The sequence below is a fragment of the Pezoporus occidentalis genome, unplaced genomic scaffold, assembly GCF_034315485.1.
Source record: "Pezoporus occidentalis ecotype Australia unplaced genomic scaffold, CSIRO_AGI_Poc_V1 ctg43, whole genome shotgun sequence".
Lineage (NCBI taxonomy): Eukaryota > Metazoa > Chordata > Aves > Psittaciformes > Psittacidae > Pezoporus > Pezoporus occidentalis.
The window spans coordinates 3,799,505-3,811,012 of NW_026915758.1; the positions used below are offsets into that span (position 1 = coordinate 3,799,505).

The 11,508-nt window shown below is 39.7% G+C and overlaps 1 long non-coding RNA gene across 1 annotated transcript; it reads left to right on the top strand.

Moving 5' to 3' along the window:
- The first annotated feature begins 8,453 nt into the window (after positions 1 to 8,453).
- Positions 8,454 to 11,128, top strand: LOC134171899 (uncharacterized). Its single transcript, XR_009967767.1, has 3 exons — positions 8,454 to 9,733; positions 10,165 to 10,280; positions 10,933 to 11,128. It is a non-coding gene; the product is annotated as an uncharacterized LOC134171899 (long non-coding RNA).
- Positions 11,129 to 11,508: the final 380 nt, after the last annotated feature.

Consider the following 11,508-nt stretch of genomic DNA (forward strand, 5'->3'; position numbering starts at 1 on the left):
TCTTTCTTTAATATATACTCTGGTTACACTTTCTTGTGTGACTTGCAGTCCTACTACCTTAATGGATCTTGGTGGACCACAGGAACACTGAGCTCTTTACAAGCTCTTTGAAAGAATCTGTCTCATAGAAAATGCAGTTTACAAAAATGAGAAATGTAAACTAGGTATTTTAAAATATATCCTGAACAAAGCTGAGACCAGGTAAAACGAGTGAAACATTTTCAAAAGCTGCTTATCATCAGCGCTGTAGAGATGTAAATGAGTGGATTTTTTAATGAATATATTATTATCGTTATTATTATTATTGCTATCAATCATTGTTTTAGGCAGTGCTTTACCTGTCCAGTGCACACAAAGTTAAGTTCTGCCCTGAAGAGCTGATAACTTGAACTACTCTTTGGAAGAACATAGAGAAAAATCCGTATTTTGTCAATATTTTTATGTAGTTCTAAAGTTGCTGTTTATGTTTATTGTGGCAGAAGTCGGCTTACTAAGAGGGAAAGGGGCAGTAAGGACATGAGGGAATGAAGATGTTCCATGTCTGGGCAGTGTGGAAAACTGCTGCAACTGAAATTGAAAACTTGCAATAGGCTCTCAAAAGTGACATTGCCCAGGAAGATGTGTGTGCACCTGTACAAATGGACTGAGGTGAAGGCATATTACATCAGGAGAGGCAGAATTACAAAACACCATTAAGAAAAAAATAGAGTATGACCTTTCGGACGAGGAAAATATGTTATTATTTATAATATATGTCATATTATTTATGACATTTATTAATATGTCATTATTTTATTATCCTATTATTTATGAGAGAAAGACTACTAATGTTCTACACGTTCAGTATTTTTTTGGTATCTTAGTATGTATAACTTTTATGGTATTATTTCTTCAATGTAGTGCAAATGCACTTGATCCTCAGACAAATTTTAGATTAGCTAGATAATTTAATTTATTTGTAAAGAAGCAACATGATGATTGTATAAAAGTTCACGAAGAGAGCCACAGAGAATGAGTATTTCATAAGGATTTCAGCAAACAGTTTCACCTCAGTTCTTTCAGGCACATAGTAATTCTTGTATTGCATGAATGATGGAATTATTGGATTCCCTACCATGTCTTAGCTGGTATCCTTGGTTCGTCTGGTTTGATTCATGCTAGAAATCTCCAAATATGATCACAGCACCCAAGTTTTGAGCAAAACAGGTAATTTTTTTTTCCAGTTAGAGTGCTTTGCTTGGCTACTACAGGATGAAAAAGTATAATGAAAAAGCCAAACACTTTTGTATACACTGGTGAATTAGAAGTACTGTGAGGCTGTTGCTGTCTGTGACAAGAACCTTCAAATAAGAAGACACATTCCTTTGTGAGGCATGGAGATTTGTTAAATGAAATATGTTGAACTAACATAGATTTAAAATCCATGTTAAGGGAACTCTGTCTCACTGTGAGCTTTCTGGAATGGCAAAAACTACAGTTAGGATTTCTTTTCACTTTTCCCAATTCCTGCAGTAAAATCTGATGGACAACTACTTGCAGCTTTGTCCTCATCTTATTCCAGTTGTCCTTGAAAAACCTAAATAAAATAAAATAAATAATAATAATAAACCAAATTCCACTCTTTCTGGATTTTATCTAGGAAAAGTGAAAACTGAATAATTATGGAAATCAAATAAATGTTTCTCACTCGTGCATTTGAATTCTTCCCTTTTCAACCTATTCTGATACATTTCTATTAAATCATTCCCTCCTCATCTCTCTTGCAACCTGAAGTATCTTATTTTATTTAAAATGTCCTCCTATGAAAGACTTCCCATATGGTAATCTTTTTGGTGCCCTACACTCTTTTATCTACACCTTTTACAAGCTCCACCTTGTGTTTTTTGGAATGACCAGTACTGGGTCCAGTGATCAAAGTATGGGCACACCACCCATCAGCACAGTGGCTTTAGGATGGTTCCTGTTTTGCATGCTACACCTTTCCAGTTAATTCCCTTTTTTTAAATAGTACATGCTTCATTTGATGACTGCTGTCCACTAAGCTCTCACTTTCAGAGAACATTCCTAATCTCATTTCATAAAATGCAGTATTTAATTGAGGAACTTACTACTATAACATAGTACAGATACCACAAGTTTACACAGATTTAAAAAAATACTTAAAGAAATGAATTAAAGAAAAATTCAACAACAGCTATTAAATAATGCAGAGGGAATGTCCCTCATTCAGGAGATTCATGCCTCACAAATTGTCAGGAGCTGGGACAGCATGCTGGACAAGGACCATTAACTTTTCATACTTCTCTCTATACTTTTGCTACTGGCCTCAGTCAGGCGGAACATAAGGCTAGATGGACCTGATTTAGAAAGCCATTCTTATGCCTGAGTGGCAATAGTTAATATATAGGCCATCAATATATCAGTGCTATTCTTCCCATGCTGGTGATTTCAAGTTTACCAGTGTAGCAGTCCAGCTGACAGCCCAATGGCTGAAGACTCCAGACCTTTTCAAAGCCTCTGCTGCAGGGTTAGAGAACATATCCTCATCTTGAAACTGTCACTGTCAACGGTCTTTTACAGCCCATTCACATGTATATTGAGCAGCACAGCCTATTGTAGATCCCTGGGAGACTACTTTAGTAAAATTCTTCCAGTGTGTAACTGGCCTTTTATTCCTGATAATTTTTCCCAGATATTTAAAAGAAAATTATGAATGCAAGGACTTTCCCTTGTAGTGTGTGGCAATTTCTTTAAGAGTATCTGCAAAATGATGTCTTCAGATCCTTTTGTATCATCTTATTCCACCTGCCCATTGCTCCTTCAAAGAACTTTAATCGATTTGTGAGACATGACTTCTAGTACAAAAGTCAATTAGACTCTCACCTGATGTATTGTGTTTGAACATGTGTTCTAATTCTGTGCTTTAGTCTCAGTGTAACCACTCTACCTAGCATGAAAATTGGGATGTGCACTTTCCAGTTCTTCTGAGAGCTCTAAAAAAAAAAAAAAGCATCATATTTGGAGCCAAAGCTAATGCAAGTATTACATTAAAGCTCACAATACACCGATTTTTAAGAAGGCATGAATGAGTACAGTCTGGGCTGGTCTGTTCTGGGACTCTCTCTCCTAACCCTCATCCCTGAAGCAATTCTTTAGCATATTCCACCTGCAGAGAAAGGGCTGAAAGATGGAAACTTTTTGTATAATGAACAAATTATATAAATTATAAAAACCCCGCAATACAAGCTGTTCAACTAGTCTGTTATGGTCTTGTCTTCTTTTACCTTGCCTGGGTGACCACTAGAAAACTTTCTACTTCTATGTTGAAATAGAGGTGTTTTTTCTTACCTTTTATGCCTTTATTAGATTGCATGCTTAATCATTTTTGCTTTCCTTACAGCCATTCTATGTTTACATTTATAGTTTATTATATTTCCTATTTTCTTTATTCAGACAAAGCTTCTATTTTCAGCAGGCTGTCTTCACACCACCCTTCTGTGAAATGTACATGTGTGGGGCTGAGGGAAAATGACTTTAAAAATCTTTCTGCTGTGTAGTATGCTCTCACTGCAATGTCTTAAAAGAGTTTCCTTTGTTGTTTACAAGCATTTTATCCTTTAGCTGCCATTTAATTTTCTTTTTTTTTTCTTTCAGTGGACTTCAGTCCACTATTTTCAATCTCAGTGCTGTTAAACTGAAGGTGATTCTTTTTCCTTTTCTTTTTCACTCTTGCAAGGATGCTGAAGCTCACCCAGCTATTACAGAACAATTATTTGACAACAACTTCCTAAACTGAGTTGCATACCTTGTCCAGGACCACACCAAGGTTTGTGCCTTTTCTGTAGCAAGAAGTGGCCAGAACTTCTGTCAATATCAGTGTTTGATCAGGTATCTGTTGCAAACTCTGCTTCAGAGAGCAAGGAGAGCAAATGACCTCTGGGCTATTCATTGTCTGCTCAGTGGTTATACAAGGAATGACTGTTGTGGTGTGTGGTTGGTGTGTTCATGTGAAGACATTTTGAAGCCTGGTCCAGTGATGGTGTCTTAACTGCTGCAACTGACTTATTTCCTCTTGCAGCCGTGGACTAATATTCGTCAGCAGTCCCTGTGCCAGTCCTGCATGTGATGCAGCACATGAACATGGTGCACACGATGAGTACTGAAACCACAGTTTACAAACTGCATGTAGTCCAAGACCTGTAAACTATTCATCCTTGCTGTAGAGGTAAGCCTTTCTGTTTCTTGAGTCTGCTTTTTCTCCCTTGGTGCTTCTGTCTGTGGCCATTGATGAAATGCAGTATCTTACTCCTACAGAACAGGAATAGTTTTTAACCCTTTGAAATATAGAGGATATTATGGCTCCTTTACTCACAAATCTGTTCTTGGATTATCCCCTGTCTTGCATTATTCTCTGCTACACAAGAAGTAGGACTTTTTATGAGACTCTAAGTTTTCTGGATCAGGGAACATCTTTTATGAGTAATTGGACATCACTTAATAAGCATAATTTCAAATACATTAATATTGTAACACTTTCTACTCCATCCTTTTGACCTTACCTACATCGTGCATATTTATACTTTCCACTGATACAAACATTAAGCTCCTATCCTGTATTAGATTCATATATTCATTCACTACTTGAGAGAACAGAGAGGGAGGAAGGGAGGCATACAGGCAAAGAGGGAAGGAGGGAATGATAGGAGAGGGGCTTTTAGTATTCTGCAGCTGAGCTATCTGATGTAATATGTTAGAAGATATAGGTGCCAGTAATGTTCAAATAGCTTGAAAAATGACCAGACAGTGCCAAGCCCACAGTGCATGTTGTCAGGAGGGCTAACAGTATAATAAATCAACCTGTCTAGTGTCAGGGGTCAGGTAGTTTGATGTTCAAGGCTGTTGGGCCAGCCTGATCCAGTCAAGCATATGTTATTAATTTCTGAGCCATTAGCACTATTATGATACTAGAATCACCCTAAAGCAGTGCCTGTGCTGTGGTGCTTTGGGCTTTAAGTCAAGATCCCAAAGGGGAAAAATACCTGGGAGAAGGGAGTGAAGTGCTGATTAGTTTCAGGTCTTATGTTTCTCCTGTAACGATTTTTACTAAGCAGTACTGAGAAGAGTATGAAAAACTGCTTGTCAGATGAGATTTTTCCTATGGCTTTTGTGTAGGACAGTGATGTTTAACCTGTTCCAGCAAGATGAGCCGTACAAGCCCATAGCGGCAGGGGAGGGGACAACAGGATCTGCCTCTCTCTGTTCACATGACCGTATACATACATAGACAAAATATCTCCCATTTTGAGTAAGTGGAGGATATCAAGCAAAATGCAAATGATCCAATCCAGTCACAGCTACTGTGTGTTTTGGCAGCTGGGTCACTTCATTGTAGGTCTCATTCCTGCTGTGCTTTTTACCTCAATTCTGTGATACTTAGATGCGCTTGAGAGAGGACAAGCCACTGCTGTCCCTGCCAAGCTAGGAGGAGAATCTTCCCATATGTGTCTTTTCTTACCCCAGCGTTTGTAGGGCTGGATGTGTACAGGGAAGCCGCAGTAGGCAGTTGCAGGCCAGTCCCATGTTCAGGAGCTTTAATTAGCCTCAGTGGGTGGTAATATACAGGGAGAAAGGTTAAGGCAGCAAATCAGGCTAATTACAGGCTGGAGTTCCCAGGAGTTCAGATCAAGCAATCTTCTCCAGCCCCAATCTCTGAGAATGAGGCTGTCAATGACATGCTGTCTCTGCCAGTGCTGCAGGGCTCTTGGTTTTCAAGCTAGTCACGCAGTGACTTCCCAAAGGGCTGTTCTGCCTTGTGTACCTGTGAGACAGGTCAAGCTGCAAACCTGGGTGAGCCAGGTCACAGATTAGAATTTCCCCTCAGTGCTTTTGGGCAGTGATAGCAGTAGGTCCCATGTCTCTGCCAGAGCACTCACAGATCCACAATCTGTAAATCCATACAGATATGTCAGGGACTCATTCAGGCTCCTATACTGCAGCCCAGCAACTCTCTAAGCAACTTCATATGCAGCTGCCTCTTCACTGATGTTTCCCACCACTGTGAAAGCTTTCTCCTATCTTTTCCCACTCCCAGCTGCTGTTTGTTGTAGGCAATACTGTCAGCATATTGATATTTGTAGTGTTATATAAATTAGTGCCCAGAATATTAGAATTAAAATGTTACAGTTGAAGTTTTGCTGAAACAGGCAGCTGTGGTCCTGAAACATCCAACTGTCAGAAGAAACTTGATGCAAATACAAATGATGTGGAGCAAAAAGGCTAATACACATTTCACATAGCAAGTTATTCCACAGCCTGAAACAAAATTAGAAGAGCAGTTAGGTGAGGACCTCAAGGAACCTTGCCAGGTAAAGTGTGGAGGCATTATCAGTGAGAATCTGGCTTTGTCCAAATAGAAAAAAATCCCTACACAATTCCAAACAAAGCCCCCAAAGCAAAACAAAACTCCAGATCTAAATCCAAAGCCCACTTCCCAAAACCTATAAAAGAATTACGTTTAAACAGTGTGTAGAAGAAAGATTCAGAGGGAGAGGCTTGACTAGTAGCAGATTAGGAATTTGACTAGGTTACTTCCAGAATTTTTCCCAGAGATTTGTAAAGTCCCATGTTTGAGGGTTTATTTTGTTCAGAGGAGCAGGTATGGTTATAATGTAAGTCCTAATTGTATGTGGTTTTTAAATAATTTCATACATCCTGTGCAGACTTTATTTCCACTGGGCATTTCTTCCAGAAAATGACTCTGCTCACCTAGCCCTCACAAATGCACTGGTTATGTTCTTCTAAAACTGCAGAGAGTCTCATTGATTACTGTTTTTTCTTGACATATCCAAATCCTGGGAAGGACTTTTACAAATTAAGATCAAAAGTACTGGATTGGCAATAGCGATTGGGTCTCCTACTCAGGCACTGTGCAGTGAAGTCAGCTCTTACCAGCTTCTTTCTACATCTGCAGAGACTGTGATAATGCCTTTGTAAATGGCTTTGATAAATATATAAGAAGTCATTTGTATAAGTAGGCAAGTCAAGTCATTATCAGAACTGTGCCTAACTGGAATATCAAAATACGAGACAAAAGATGAAAACCAGGTTTGATCAATTCATGCCCTTAAGTACACAGCTAAGATTTAAAATATTCAAATTATTTTTTTTCAAATTATAATGCTAAAGATACTGTCAGTGTTAAATGCTTCTGAAAAATCCCACCTATGTATTCTAATAGGAAACTTCATAAAAATAGGGCATTAAAACAGAGAATATTGCTCGCTCTACAGTAGTTTTAGGCAATACAATAATAAAAATAAGACAATAGGGTGTAAAACAAGAGCAAGGAAACGCACAGTGAAGACAGAAGGCAGAAAGGACCACTTGATGTAAAAATAAAATATATTCTTTGTCTGTAGCACTTAAATCAGTACTCTTAATAACACTGTTGGACTATTGTGTTACCAAGCTAGACTTAGCCAGTGAGTATCATTTAAGAGACTGAAGGTGAAATTATGAATTAGAATGGGGGGAGAAAATATAAGAAAATATAATGTGCAAAAGATGACATACTGTTTCTGCCAGTGAGCTAACTGAGGAGATATTTTGCAAGGCTTTTACCCTTCCACTACTTATCCTAGAATCATAGAATTACAAATTTACAGAATGGTTTGGGTCGAAGTGGACCTTAAAGATCATCTAGTTCTACCCCACTCTGTCACGGGCAGGGACACCTTCTACTAGACCAGGTTGCTCAAAGCCCCATCAAGCCTGGCCTTGAATCCCCTGCCAGGGATGAGGCATCCACAACTTGTCTGGGCAATCTGTGCTAGTATCTCACATGGTTTGAAATGTGAGGGTGTGTCCTGGGTTCAGCAGTAGCAGTCATTTTTCTCCTTCTTGGTAGCTGGTGCAGTGCTGTGTTTTGACTTTCAGCTCCGGAACAGAGCTGATAGCAAGGATGTTTTGGTTTGGCCAAGGACTTCGTGAGCCTCATGCTCTGCCAGGGAGGAGTGGGAGCCAGAAGGAAGCAGAGACAGGACACCTGACCCAAACTGACCAAAGAGGTATTCCATACCACAGCACGTCATGCCCAGGAGGTAACTGGGAGTTAGCCGGAAGGGCTGGGAGACTGCAGGGTTGGAGGAGGTATCGGTCGGTGTTTGGTTGGGTTGGGGGTGGGGGCGAGTTATCAGTCGGCTGGTGGTGAGGTGTTGTATTCTCTTCCCTTGTTATTTCCTTTATCATTATTATTATTGGTGGTAGCAGTAGTGATTTGTGTTATACCTTAGTTACTAAACTGTTCTTATCTCAACCCGTGGGAGTTGCATTCTTTTTGATTCTCCTCTCTGTCCCTCTGGGAGCAGGGGGGGAAAGAAGCAAGGGGGGGGGGGGGTAGTGGGTGAATGAGTTGCCTGACTGGTTTCAAACCACAACAGGGTGTCACTATGTGATATGTTGTCTTTGGCAGCAAAGCTGGCTTGAAAGTTCCCAACACCTCTGACCAATTTACTGCCCCCTCAGATGTGTCAGTAAATGTCTATGGTTCTGTGCACCAAACTGGGTAACTCAGGTGATCTGGAGTCAAAATAAGCAAATATACCCAGTACTAAAAGTTTTGGAAAATGGGGTAATGTGGGTAATGTAGGGTACAAGGTATGAGCTTTGCTGCTGATAAACAATATAGTATCTAACAACAAGAAAGTTGTGAAATCTTGAATACTCAAACGATGATACTTGTGTAGCTGTGTCCCCAGTCTTTGGCAAGACTCACCCTGTGCATCCTGATATTAATTATTCTGATCACATAGAAAGACTAAGAGTAATGTTTGTATGTAGGGAAAATATATCTACTATAGCCAGTGCGTACTTGGTGGATTAGCAATCATCTCCAATAAAAGGTTTCTTACCATTGATTCATCTCATATCAGGTCGCTGTCAAGTTCACAGAAGCTGTTTCACTAATTTGGATTTTAACGCCTTTGTTTTTTTACAGATGAAAGTGCATGTTCAGCCTGCTGCAGAATGAGTTTTAAATGTGGTGTAAGAAGAGAGCTTTTAATTTCCCAAACATTGTGGGCTATTATTATAGCTATAGTATTTATCATAAACCTAACATGGCTGTTCCCCTAAACAGCTTGTGTTTAAGTTATGCTTACTTAAATTATTGTAAAGGAGAATACGAATACTTGTTAAGTTAGTGTAGCGCATTGCTGTTGGTACTTGTTATGTTTCATAGTGTAGTATGTGTGAGTGGTGTTTTCTGGATCTACAAGAAGGAAGTGACTGATATCAAGTAAGTAAGCTAAAACTAACCATGGTCTCTGCAGCACCTTGTATACAACCAAAAGAAAAACATGAGGATCTTCAGGACTGTGCAACAGTGAAGGGAAAATAAAGAATAAAGCCACTGTAATGCAAAAAGAAATGCATTAGAGGTATTTCCCCTGCAATATTTTAATGGATTTATGAATTTCTTGATCATTTTATTTAAACATTCTAGTGCAATTTCTTTTAGTTTGTTTTAATGTTCCTAATCCAGATCAGCTGCTGAGCAATGGGAATAAATGGTGATTATTGGCACACTGCTAGGGTGACTGCACAGAGCTATAATGAGGCATCTGCAATGTTTTTTTCAGTGTGTAGCAACCAGTTGACCCTGTAGACTGTGGCTAATGCAAAGCAGAACTGTGCATTTGGTGGCCGTCAGCAGCTGTGTGGGAGTGGTGTGTAGGTAAAGAAAAAAATATTTTTCCATTCTTCTACAATCCTTGTTTTACAAACTATTGAGAGCTGTTTGCCCAAGCAGCCTGTTGCTGTGTGTTGTGTGACACACTCCAAATGGCAATTATTGCATGTGATTTAATCCAGTATACAGATATATCTGTTTCCAAGAAGTTTACCACAAAGCAAGTCACCTACACACTTTATACTCATCCTGGGGAAGCAGCAGGATGGAGATCAAGGGAGTTTCCTGCCCTTCTCTCAACATGCCCTTGTGTCTTACAAGGGCAGCACCTCTGTTTCCCATAGTGAACTGACCCAGCGTGGGGGTGAAGGGACATCTGCCTGTATGCCCATGCCTCAAGAGTGTGCACTGGTCTGGGGAAGCAATCAGCTCTGCAGTTCAAACTGCGGTTGAGTTCACCCTTGTCTGCTGTGCAGGTCTCTTGTTTGCTGGCTGATCTTGAAGTGGCCTTGCTAAAAGCACTCCCTGCCATTTCTAAAGGAGATAAATCTACCTAAAACACTTTGAAGCAGACATGCTCCTCTGCTTGAAGGTGAGCATTTGACCTGAAGATCTCAGAGGTCTATTGAAACAGATGGTACTGGGTTTCCAGACACGGAGCTGCAGCTCCTGAAGCACTGCAGTGCTGCACAGTCCTGGCACCCTGTGGTGCTTGGCCCAGGCACATGGATTCATGAGGTCAATGCCCGGGGCTGAAGGACCTGGGGAGAATGGTGTGCTTCACGGGGTCACCAACAGGCCTCCATAAGGAGCAGCAGAAACAGAAGTGTGTCTGAAGAGTCTTGTTTGTCCAAAGCTTGGGAAAATGAGTCATGGCCAGATCACTCTCCTGGAGACAAGTGTTTGTTACTTCTCTTAGACACAGTTCAACTGGGCTTGCCCGTTAGATTAGGAAACAGGAAAACCTGTGAGAATAAATGCTAAAGGATAGGAATTTGTAAAGGTTGGTAGAGATTTTGAGAGATTAAGCAATTTTATATCCTGATTTCTCTCACTTAAAACTTTATAACAAGTTTTAAAACTATTAAGGAGTTAAAAATCTACAGAATATGAAAAACAAATTTAAAATTTGTAAGTACTTGTGTGTATTGATTGACCACATAATTTTATCCAAAATCCTAATTTTTGGAAAATACTGAATTTTGAATCTTTATTTTTCTCTGACTAGGATTATTCTTTTTCAGAAAAGAGAAAGAAAGTGATTTTCCCTGAACCTCTCATCATAAAGCACGTGTTCCTGTTAGTTACAATTTCCAAGGCAGTGAAAGACCAGCAACAAGCTGCCAGTTTATCACGTTAGAGCCCCATTCTGTTCCAGCCCTGCAGCTTCTCAACTCACTGTAACCTACACGTGGTGCTCTGTGGAGAAGAGCCGCACAGATGATGCAGGTACTGTTTTTCTGAGCATACCTTTCAGAGGATGGTAAATCTGTTTCATTGCAGCTTTTGTGGTTTCAACATTGTTTTCATTTTAATTTTCATGGGTACAAAACCAGAACTTCTTGTGTGGTTTTCTGAAATGATTAATTTGAGATGAAAATTCTTGGGTTTTCAAACTGGACTGCATGCATTCTCTGTCTCTGCTATCAGAAGTGACCACCAGCCTTGAATCTTGAATACCTCCCTGATTAAAATTTCACCTAAATAAATATGTTTTCTGCAAAATGTTTTGGGTCTGACAAAGCAGCATATTTTTATGAGATTACATTTAATGGGAATGTTCTGACTAGCTCCAGATGCATATTTTATATATGCATAGA